At 40.2% G+C, this 12,211-nt stretch overlaps 1 long non-coding RNA gene across 1 annotated transcript; it reads right to left on the minus strand.

Annotated features, from left to right (window-relative positions):
- Positions 1 to 2,871: 2,871 nt before the first annotated feature.
- LOC140519013 (uncharacterized) lies at positions 2,872 to 5,706 on the minus strand. Its single transcript, XR_011972071.1, has 2 exons — positions 5,600 to 5,706; positions 2,872 to 3,656 (listed from the first exon to the last, which is right to left on the minus strand). It is a non-coding gene; the product is annotated as an uncharacterized lncRNA (long non-coding RNA).
- Between the last annotated feature and the right edge of the window lie 6,505 nt (positions 5,707 to 12,211).

Genomic DNA, 12,211 nt, shown 5'->3' on the forward strand with positions numbered 1-12,211 from the left:
AGAAATTGCTTGGGAGTTGCAAAGAGGCCAGTTTGTATTTGATGCCAGAAAAAATTTCCCAACAATTAGAATTGTCCAAAACTAGAATGGGCTGCTTTATGAAGTGGTGAGTTCCCCTTCCTTGGAGGTTATCACTTGGAAGAGATGCTAGAGTGGTGATATCTTTAAGTATGAATTGTAGTAGGGACACACTTAAGTCCCCTCCAACTATACAATTCTGTGATTTTGTGATTCTACAAATGAGGAAACTGAGGCTCTTTAAATAGAACTAAGACTTGAACTAGGTACTTCTGACTTTAAATCCTTTGTCATGAGCCTATGAATTCTGTCCTGGTGTGAACAGGAATTTCATCTGGAGGATGAGATTTGAGCTTGACCTTGAAGGCTGGTTCTTAAAAAATGGAGGAAAAGGAGGGAGGGACATTCCAGGCAAAGGGGACTGTGAGTAAACAGGCCCAAAGAGACCCAGCGATTTTACTATGGTCACATGGATAGTTCACAGCAAAGCCAGGATGGAGTAAAACCAGTGTTTTCATAACTATTTTAAAAAGCAAGTCTGGTCAGCCTCAATGCTTTTTATTCCAATTACTTGTTCCAATGTCACCACAATCTCAACATATTCCACGATACCACAAACTTGTTGCCAATTTGACTTTTAGCATGACTAAGGTAAAATGTAGCTATTTTTTTGAAACATTTTTTTTAGAAGGGGAAAGTAACTTTTTAACTTCAGCAAAAGTACATTAATCCATACAGAAATATAAGAAATATAAACGTGGTTTCACACCCCATTCTGACCTCTGCCTCTCTTCCTCTAAATCTCATATGGTGAACTCTAGATTTAGACTTAGCTGTCCAGGCTCAGCAATTCAGCAACTATTAGTGATCTCTAAAAGATCATCAAGAATGAAAGGAGAGTAGAACTGGAAATACACAGTTCAGATTTGCTTTTAAAAAAAGGAAGCGGGGGAAGGGGTCGGGGGGGGAAGGAGTCAGGCAGCTAAGTGGCACAGTGGATGGAGACTGCGACCCCTGGAGTCATTAGGACCTGAATTCAAATCCAACCTCAGATACTTACTACCTATGTAACACTGGGCAAGCCACTTGCAGAAAGGAAGGCAGACAGACAGAAAGAGAAGGAAGGAAGGAAGGAAGGAAGGAAGGAAGGAAGGAAGGAAGGAAGGAAGGAAGGAAGGAAGGAAGGAAGGAAGGAAGGAAGGAAGAAAAGGAAGGAAGAAAAGGAAGGAAAAAAAGGAAGGAAAAAAAGGAAGGAAGAAAGGAAGGAAGGAAAAGAAAGGAGTGGGCTCTATAAACAATAGGCAACCTGACTTTGATTGCTAGAAAGGTTCAAAAACCTTTTACGAAGGGGAAGTTAGAAAAGGATCCAGTGATCACAGAGTAGCAATACGGTTTCATCAAAAACAACCCATGAGAAGATTCAGATTTATGAGTTCTTCCCCCACTGTTAATGATCAAAGGACATGAATAAGAAGTTGCCAAGGGAAGAAATTCAAGCTATCTACAACCATATGAAAAAATGTTCTAAATCACTCATAACAGCAGTAGTTCTCAAACCTTTTCATCTCAAAACCCTTTTATACTCTTGGAAATTATTGAGGACCCCCAAAAGAACTTTTGCTCATGTAGGTTGTGTCTATTAATATTTAACACATTTGAAATTAAAATGTCTCAATATTTTTATGAAAAGTTTTGACTTTATGAACCCTGAAAGGGTCTTGAGTCCTCAGATCACACTTTGAGAACTACTAAATTACAGAAACACAAATTAAAGCAACTTTGAGGTTCTTCTTCGTACCCACCATATTGGCAAAGTTGAAAGAAAATAATGAAAAGGGTCTCAGTAGGCCAGCAGGCACAGTGCTGCACTGTTGGTAGATCTGTGAATTGGTATAGCCATTCTGGAAAGTAATTCAGAACTATGCTCTGAAACTTACTAAAGGGTACATATCCTTTAACCCAATAAATAATATAACTTTTAGGTGGGCAGCTAGGTGGTGCCGTGGACAGAGCACCAGTGTAGGAATCAGGAGAACCTGAGTTCAAATCTCACCTCAGACACTTGACACTCACTAGCTGTGTGACCTTGGGCAAGTCACTCAACTCCAATTGCCTCATTCTGATGAATATCTGGTCACTGGATTCAGATGGTTCTGGAGGAGAAGTGAGGCTGGTGACCTGCACAGCCCTCCCTCACTCAAAACAAAGTCAAGTGCAAGTTACATCATTATTTCTCTGATGGCATGGTCTTTTTCAGCAATGAAGGACACACACACACACACACACACACACACACACACACACACACACACACACACACACACACACACACACACACACACACACACCTTTTAGGCCTATACCCCAAGAAGATCAAAGAAAGAGAAAAAGATCCTATAGGTAACAAAATATAGCAGCTTTTTGTGGTAGAAAGAAACTGGAAGTTAGGGGGGTTCCCATCAATTGGAGAGTAGCTGAACAAATTGTGGGATATGAATGTAATGGAACACTGTCATGCTATATGAAATCTGGAAATCTGGGAAGACTTATATGGACTTATGCAGAGTGAAGCAAGCAGATCCAGAAGAACAATACATACTCTAACATCACTATAGCAAAAATAAACAGTTTTGAAAGACTTAAGAACTGATCAACATAACAATCAATTATCAGGTGACCAATGATAAAGAATTCTACCTACTTTCCAACTGAAAGGTGATGGACTAATACGTTAAATGAGATACACATTTTGGATATGGATAATATAGAAATTTGTTTAGTTGGTTATGCTTATCTGTTACAATGGTTTTCTTTTTTTTTCTAGTGGGAAGGAAGTAGGAGAAAAAAACTTGATACTAGAAAAAAAGAAAATTTAATTAAAAGAACTCATAACAATATTTTAAATTAAAATAACAGATTTAAAGCAAGAAGAGCCTCATTTTGTTTTTGAAAGGGTTACAGACTATATCAGGAAAATGCTGTAAATTTTAGCAAAGTATTTGACAAAGTCTCTTATGCTATTCTTATGAATAAGCTAGAGAAACATGGTCAGGGGTGAGGAACCTGCAACCTCAAGGTCACATGTGGCCCTCTAGGTCCTCAAGTGCGAACCTTCGACTGAATCCAAAATCCAAACTTCACAGAACAAATCCTCTTAATAAAAGGATTTGTTCTGTAAAACTTGGGCCCAGTCAAAAGGCTGCACTCAAGGACCTAGAAGGCCACATGAGTCCTCACAGCTGCAGGCTCCCCACCACTGGTCTAGATGATAGTATAATTGTGTAGATTTAGAATGGTTCAATGACCAGACTCAAAGAGTTGTAATTGGTTTGATGCCAACTTAGGAGGAAGGTTTTCATTAAAGCACCCCAGAGATCTGTCATCAGCTCCAAGCTTTCCTGTTCTGAATCCTCATCAAATGTGGAAGTGATCCTGAGTTCTTGAAGGCTATGCCAGTGAAACATAATCTCTAGAACATCCTAAGAAGTTAAAAATGCTTTGAATACCACCTTAGTGAATATGTTCATCATCCGAGGACAAATTTCATTAAATTCAAAGATACTCATTATCAGGATAACTACAGAGTAATTCAGTTTTCATCTTCAGCAGCTCTCAATGGTCATCAATGAAGGAAGAACCTATAACCAATGAAATCACAAATTACTGAAATACTGGATATAAAGGCATATGTAGTATCCTCATCAAATCTTCAAACGATATCAAGGTGAGAAGGACTGCTAATACACTACAAGAAAGAGTCAGGATCCCCCCTCACTCAAAAAAATTAACAGGATCAGATATTGGGGCCAATCTAATAAAATGAAGTAGATATTTAAAAAAAATAAAGTAGAAATAAATTCTTACACCTAGGTTCAAAAAATCAGCTTTGCAATCACAATATATGGAAAGCATGGCTAGGTAGGAATTCATCTGAGAAAGATACAAAGGTTTTATGGATCTGCAGGTTCTATATAGTCAACATAATATGGCAGCTTAAAAAAAATCTCCTCTGAGCTTTTTGAGAAGCATAATTTCTAAAACTAGGGAGGTGATATGCCTACAGTATTCTGCCCTGATGAGACAACATTCAGATTATGCCCTTCAGTTCTGGGAGGCACATTTTGGGGAGAGCATCCAGAAGCTGCAGATTGTCCCCAGAAGGGTTATCAGCCTGTTCAAGGGTCATGAGAACATGCTGTCTAAGAACCAGAGATGTCTAGCCTCCAAAAGAGAAGATTGAAGGGAGATATGATGTGTCTTCAAGTATCTGAAGGACTGTCCCATAAACGATTAGACTTGTTCTGCTTTGTCCCAGAAAGCAGAACTAGTAACAATGGATGGAAGTTATAGAGAGATACATGCTAATTTTAAGGAGAAATTTTAATAAGAATTTCCCCATAGTGTTAATGATCTGACTCGGAAAGTAACAATAACCGATATTTACATAGAACTTTAAAATTCTAACCTTACAACCATTTCAGGCAGCTACTACAGGCATTAACCTCATTTTACAGATGACAAAACTGAGGCTCAGAGAGATTGCCTACAATTACACAGCTAAGGAGGGTCGGAAATTAGATTTAACCCCTGCCTTCCCCATTTCAAGGCCAGTACACCAACCACTATGGCACATCGCCTCTCCAAGTAGTAGGTTCTTCCTCACTGAAGTTCTCCAAGACCAAAAAACTTTTATTTGGGCAACAGAAGGTCCTTATTAAACCATAATCAAATGGGGCAGCTAGGGGAGGAAGTGGATAGAGCACCAGCCCTGGAGTCAGGAGGACCTGAATTCCAATGCCTATTCAGACACTTATGAACTGTGTGATCTTGAGCAGGTCACTTAACCCTGATTACATTAAAAAAAAATTATAATTAAATGAAAGGTTCTCTGAGGTCCTTTCCAACTCTGAAAGTCTGGAATTCTATGACTCTAGATTCCAGGGCCTGGGAACTATTTAGTAATCCCATGTGACCATGGGTACAACACTTTTTTAAGTCTCAGTTTCCTTCTTCGTAAAACTGGGAGAGGGGGAGGGTAGGGCACTGCGGTAAAGTAGACCAGATGATCTCAAAGGTTCCCTTCCAGCTTTAAATCTTACATCTTATGACCCCACAAATCTTAGTCGAAAAAGCAACAAAATTGAAGAAGCCTAGTTCTGGGCCAGCCCATTGGCTCTCTTGTCCCATGCTCCCTGCCTCACATTAAAAACAGGGCATTTGACATAAGTGTGAATTCTAGATATCCTACTTCTCCCCACCAAGTAAGCACCTCGTGTTTCCTATCTGTGTACTGGGTACATAGGTTCTAGTTCCTCCTAGCAGAGTCAGAGTACAAATCAATCAGCGTCTGGGACGCTTCAGCCTACGAATTGTGCTGGTGGGAATAGTCTTGTAGCTAGGTCAAACTCAAATGTGGAGGAGAGTCCGTGAGAAGGAAGGAGGCTTGGAACTCTTTAAATCACAAGATGGACTTTCAGGGGCCTAATAGGAACTTACGCACTCCCCACAATGCACCTTTTCGGAAAACTCCCTCCCCCAGTCGCCTACAGCGTAGAGGTCTTGGTTGGGGGGCTATACTCACAAATTGACCACAATCGAGGCCAGTGCCCAGCCCCAGAGCGCTCACTGTGCCCTGCACTGCCCGGCCCCGTGCCACTCCCACGCCTCCAGCACAGCTGCGCAAGATCCAGGAAGGGGCGGGCGAGAGGCGACTCTCACCTGCTAGTGCTGTGATTCCCGGGGAAATTCTCGTGCTCCCAGCAGAGGGAGGGCGAGGGCTTCCGGTCTGGAATTGACCCTGCCGAGTCCATGCTGCAAATCTCTCTGATGGGCAGCCCAGCCTTGAGCATCTTCTAACAAAGGCAGAGGACGCTGCGTGGTTACATCAACTCCCTGCACCCCCTACCTCCCGCCCATGGAGGTTCGCCCATCGACTCGCCGATTCCGGCCACAGACCTGGGAAATGAGTGTCGCAACTGGAAGAGCCCTCTCGTAGAGCAGTGACCATAAGAGTTAGAGCGGGACACCACCTAGAAAATCACCCAGCCAAATCCTCTCCTTTCGCGTATGAGGAAACGGAGGCCCAGACAGGGGTGGGGACTTATTGTTACACGTGTAGAAAGATGATCTAGTTCTCACCGTCCCACTCTGATGCACCCAGTCTACTGAAGAATAAACTGACCCCTGAAAGAGGAAGGGCTCATGCATGGAGTGGCTATTAGCACTTTTCCCCACAAGGGGTTCCAATCTCGGATCTACTAACTTATCTGTGTGATGGCCCTCTGGACCTCAGTTTTCTCAAATGTAAAAGGAGGAGGGGTTGATTTAGAGTGTCTTCAAAGCTCCTTCCAATAGTAACAGGAAAAGAGCGAGACATTTGGAATTGGTAGACCTGATTCGACTTTGGGAACATCACTCTCCCTTTCTGTTTCACTTTCCCCTTTCTCTAGAGTAGGGACCCAATCCTCTTCTGTGTCATGAACCACTTTGGCAGTCTAGTGATGTCTCTCGACATCGTAAAATCGTAACTGAATGAAATGCTAAATTCCAGTTAGAGGTTCTTAATAAAGATGTAATTTTCTTCCTCACCAAGTTTCCAGATCCCTTATCCACCTCCTTTTCCAGGTTAACCCCACTGCTTTATGGCACCTCCAATTTTAAATCCTGTAATCATGTATGCTTATTTTAGAGACAAAGTCAGAACGTGACTTGCAAAATTAGGGGATTGAAATAGGTTTATATTTAGGGCTGGACAGGATCTTAGAGATCCTTTAATCCAGGAGTTTTCAGTCAGTCAATAAACATTTATTAAGTGCCTATTGTATGCAGGCACTGTGCTTTCCACCCCTCTTCTTCCTCCCTCCCCTGCCTCTTGAAGTATGGGCAACTCCTTTTTAAAGTCCATATATGTATATCTATTGTACTGAATCATGGTGCAAAATTTATTTAAGCTAAATGAAAATTAAAATGACAATGTTTGGTATACATATGGATTCTTAGGCCCTTGCAATAATTCTGAGGGCAGTCCTCTAAGGGTATTCTGCCGATAGATTGGGAACCATAGAGTCTAAGACCCTCATTTTACAGATAAGGAAACTGAGGCCAAGAAAGGGACAGGAACTTGCTCAAAATCATATGGGTACTAAATAGCTGAGCCCAAATATGAACCCAGGTCTTCTGCCTCCAAAGTCAGAGCTCTTTCCACTATGCTTACAGATTTAGGAGGAAAGAATTTAACCTATAATTACATAGTTTCCAAGGTCTTAAATGCCACTCAGAAGAGAGCAGAAAAGTCATAGAAATTCTAGCTCATTTTTGATATTGGAGCTTTACAGTCTACAATAGAAACAATAGCTGGCATTTAATCCTGAAATTCTTCAGAGAATTACGAAATTTGAGAGTTAGAAGGGACCACCAGGACCATCTGGCAAAACCCATATACAAAAGGAATCCCTACCTTAACAAATCTGAGATCTGGAAGTCCTCCAAGGAGAAGGCGCCCACCACCTCTTAACTCAGGGCATTTTACTTGGAGAGGGTCCTAACTGCAGGAAGGCATTTTTTTTTATTTTGACATCAAGCCTAAACTTTAGTCTTTTGGGATTCGACCCATCACCCTTGGTTATACGCTGTGGAACTAAAACAGAATCAATCTAGTCTCTGAATCACGTGAAGACATCTACCATATCTTCTCTTTTTCAGGCTAAATGTCTCTAGTTCCTTCAACAGATCCTTCTATGGACTTCACACCTTGCACTATCCTAATTGCCCATCTTTGGACATGCACTAGTTCATCAATGTCCTTAAATTCTGATGTCCAGATCAGGACATAATTCTCCAGATAAGGTCTGATGAGGGCAGGGTGTATAATAGAACTATCATCTCCTTCCTGGAAGCTCTGCTCTTTTGTACACAAGCCCAGATTGAATTAACTTTTTAGCCATATTCTACTGCTGATTCGTATTGAACTTGTGGTCCACTAATACTCCCCAAATATTTTTCCAAACAGCTTCTATGTCTTTCTATGCTTCCCCATCTTATACTTTTAAAGTTAATTTTTTTTGTACCCCAGTTGCCAGACTTTACATTTATTCCTTTTGAATTTAATCTTATTAGATTCAGCCCAATACTCTATTTGTCATTATCCTTTTGGATTCCTACTGTCTTAGCTATCTTTACCAGCCTTGTGTCATCTGTAGGTATGGCTGGAGACCATGCCATCTATGCCTTTATCAAAGGCACTGATTAAAATTTAAAACAGCAAGACAAAGCACAGATCTCTGGGGCACTCCAGAGTGAACCATTATCATTTAATCTGCCAGTAAACCATTATCACTTAATCTTTGAGTCTAGCCACCCAATCATTTCTGAATCCATGGGATTGTATTATCATCGAATCCATATTTCTCCTTCTTCTCCATGAGAATAACATAATATACTCTGCCAAAAACTTTCTGAAAATCTGGGTAAACTATACACAACCCCTTAATCTACTAGATTAGTAATCCTGCCAAAAAAGGAAGGAAGGAAGGAAGGAAGGAAGGAAGGAAGGAAGGAAGGAAGGAAGGAAGGAAGGAAGGAAGGAAATACAGAAGGAAGCTTAGCCTGGCATGACCTATTTTTGGGTGAAGCCATCCTAGCTCTTTGGAATTACATTTCCCTTTCTAGATGTTGGAAAACTGTCTCCTTAAGGATCTGCTGTAGAATTTTCCTCAAGTATCAGAGGCAAGTTCATTGGCCTACAGTTCAAAGACTTTTCTTTCTTGAAATTCAGGACAACATTTGCCCTTTTCCTGTTTTATGGTACCTCTTCTATTTTCCATATTCCTTCAGACATCACAGGCTCAGCAGTCCCAGCTGCCAGTTCCTTCAGGACCCAAGGATCTGGGCCAAGTGATTTGAATTTATCAATGGTGGATAAGTGCCCTCATTCTATCTCCTACTCTCTGTTAGTTATTGCTATTTGGTCATATCCCGTGTAAAGGTTATCCTGCTTTCAGAGAAAACAGAAACAAAATAAGGATTGAGCATCTCTGCCTTCTCTCCACCTTAAGCCAAGGTCCTATCCTTTCTTTGATTCTCATTTTTCTCTCAGTATAGGTTTTTAAAAACTACTTACCTTCTACAAGAAATGATGAATAGGAAGACTTCAGAGAGGCCCAGAAAGACATATGAACTGATGCTGAGTGAAAGGAGCAGAACCAGGAGAACTTTGTACTCAGCAATAACCACAGTGTGCGAGGAATTTTCCTGGTAGACTTAGCACTTCATTGCAATGCAAGGACTTAAAAAATTCCCAATGGTCTCTTAAGGCAAAATGTCTTCCACATCCAGAGAAAGAACTATGGAATGCAATCACAGAATGAAGCAGAACATTTTCTTTTGTATTATGCTTTGGTTTGTTTTATGATTTCTTCCATTCATTTTAATTCTTCTATGCAACAGGACTAAGGTGAAAATGTATTTAATAGGAATGTATGTGTAGAACCTATATAAAATTGTATGCCATCTCAGGGAGGGAGTGCGGAGGTGAGGGGAAGGGGGTGGAAGGAGGGGGAAAAAATCTAAGATATATGGAAGTGATTGTAGAACACTGAAAACAAATAAAATAATAAAATAAATAAATAAAACTATTTTCCTTATTTTCTTTCAGCAGCCTCAGCTCATTTAGAGTTTCAGCAGCCCCAACAATGTTTCTTACAGGACTATGTCATACTGTTATATTCATTCTGTTATCTGACCTTCTATACATTTCTTTTGAAAATCAAAGTTGAGGAGTGGAACCAAGATGATAGAGTAAAAGGAGGCACTTCCCTGAGCGCTCCAAATACCTGTAAAAATTACTCTAAACAAATTCTAGAGCTACAGAATCCACAAAATGACAGGGTAAAACAAATCCCCAGCCCAAGACAACCTGGAAAGTTGATAGGAAGAGTTTTTAGCATGGGGCAGGGAGCACATCAGCACAAACTAGCCAGAGCAGGCCTCAGAGGACTGAATCATTGGCAGCTGTGGCAGTTTTCAAACTTTTCAACCCACAGGTGCCAAAAAGGTCAATGGGAAAACTCTGTGGGACCTGAGTGAAAGAGAATCATGATGTCTGGCCAGGCCCAGCCCCAGCCCTAGGGTGGTGAGAGTGGTGGTAGCAGTGGCAGCTGCAGAGGCTGCTTCCGGAACTCTGGGCCCACAATTGGTGGGAGATCTAGTGGCTGATACAAAATCCCTGAAGCCTGGTATAGTACACCCAAATCCAGCCTCACCCCCACTGGAAGCAAAGTCCTACCTTGATAAAGAGTTGGAAAGTCAAGTGTTTGGCTGGGAAGAGGAGTAAACATCGTAAAAGAACTCAGACTATAGAATCTTACTTGGGTGATAAGGAAGATCAGGGCATATAACCAGAGGAGGACAGCAGAGTCAAAGTTCCTACATCAAAAGCCTCCAAAAGTAATATGAATTGGTCCAGGCCATGGAGGAATTCAAAAATGATTTTGAAAATCAAATAAGAGAAGTAGTGGAAAAAACTGGAAAGAGAAATGAGAGTGATGCAAGAAAATCACTAAAAATGAGTCAACAGTTTTCTAAAGGAGACCTGCCAAAATACTAAAGAAAAATAACACCTTAAAACATAGACTAGCCCAAATGGTAAAAGAAATCTCAAAAGCTAATGAGGAGAAGAATGCCTTAAAAAGCAGAATCAGCCAAAGGAAAAGGAGGTGCAAAGGCTCAACTTGGTGGTATAGTGGCACAGTGGATTGTTCAAAGTTCAAGACCTAAGTTCAGATCTGACAATGGACTCTTACTAGCTGTGTGACCTTAGACAAGTCATTTAAGCTCTGTCTCAGTTTCCTCAACTGTAAAATGGGAATAATAGTACCTATCTCACAGGGTTTGGGGATCAAATATGATAGCATTCATAAAAGTACTTAGCACAGTGCCTGGCACATAGGCACTACATAAATGCTTATTCCCTTCTCCTCTAGGTCTTTTTCATGTTTTAAGATACCAACAGAGCATTCAAGCTTGTCCATCTATTATCTCTCATTCATGCCACATACTTTACCCACACTTCTTTTTGTAATAGTCTATTTTTTTTTGTCCATATCTCTTACACCCCTTCTTGGGCATAAATGATATACTAAAGCTTATTTGTGTCTGCTGTTCATCTCTCTATTACTCTTTGGGTCACTGGAAGTTTTGATTTCTCATAGGTTGCAATGTTTCCAAGATTTGCAACCATAGAGCATCACCAGGAGAACATTTGGGCTGAGAAAGATGAATCTTTATACCAGGGAACATCTTGAGAGCAGTAGAAAACATTACACATTTTCCCAGCCATTTACTTCCTCCAGTCAATTCTTTACCCATTTCATTGCCCATCTTCAGGAAACGTACAAAACAGTTGTACTGATTGCTAACTCAATGAACTGATCATCCAAGTCTATGTCATAATATGTCAATAGGCATGTTTTATCCATTTAGTTTTTCTCATATGGATTGTTAGTCTGATGTCTTTTGAATAATCCTTTTGAATACTCTTTGAAGAGACTCTATTGGAAGCATGATACAGTCAGTACAATGTCATCCAAAAACAAGAGCACTTTAGATGGAAGCATATTGTTCTTATTTCATTTTTTCTGTTTGTTTTTTTTTTTTTACAATATGGGTAATATAGAAATGTTTTGCATGTCTTCACATGTATAATGGGCTTCATGTTGCTTGCCTTCTTAATGTGCAGGGGAAGGGCTTAAGAGAAAGCAAAATTTTGGAACACAAAATAAAAAATGTTTTTAAAAAGTAAATGTGAAATTCTTCCAAATAAAACAAAATGAAATAGGAGCACTTGGAATTATTAGTAATCCTTCCTCCATGCATACTTCATAGCCCATAATAGAGGCGAACAGTTTTGGCATATATGCATCTCTTCCTATTTTGTACCTTGCTTCACATTAATTAATTCACATTAATATTGAGGGTTATCTCTATGGTCACATTTGTCAAGGAATCCTATATGGGTTTGACTTACACATAAAACATTCTTCGTCATGGAGATATTTATGTAATACCTTAAATGCATTACCTTATTTGAATTTTACAAGATCTCTCTGAAATGGGTGCTATAATTTTTATTCCCATTTTACAAATGAGGGATATGAAGCTCAGAATGTTTGCCTGAGAATGAACAAGTTGTTATTCT

The sequence above is a fragment of the Notamacropus eugenii genome, chromosome 1, assembly GCF_028372415.1.
Source record: "Notamacropus eugenii isolate mMacEug1 chromosome 1, mMacEug1.pri_v2, whole genome shotgun sequence".
Classification (NCBI taxonomy): Eukaryota; Metazoa; Chordata; class Mammalia; order Diprotodontia; family Macropodidae; genus Notamacropus; species Notamacropus eugenii.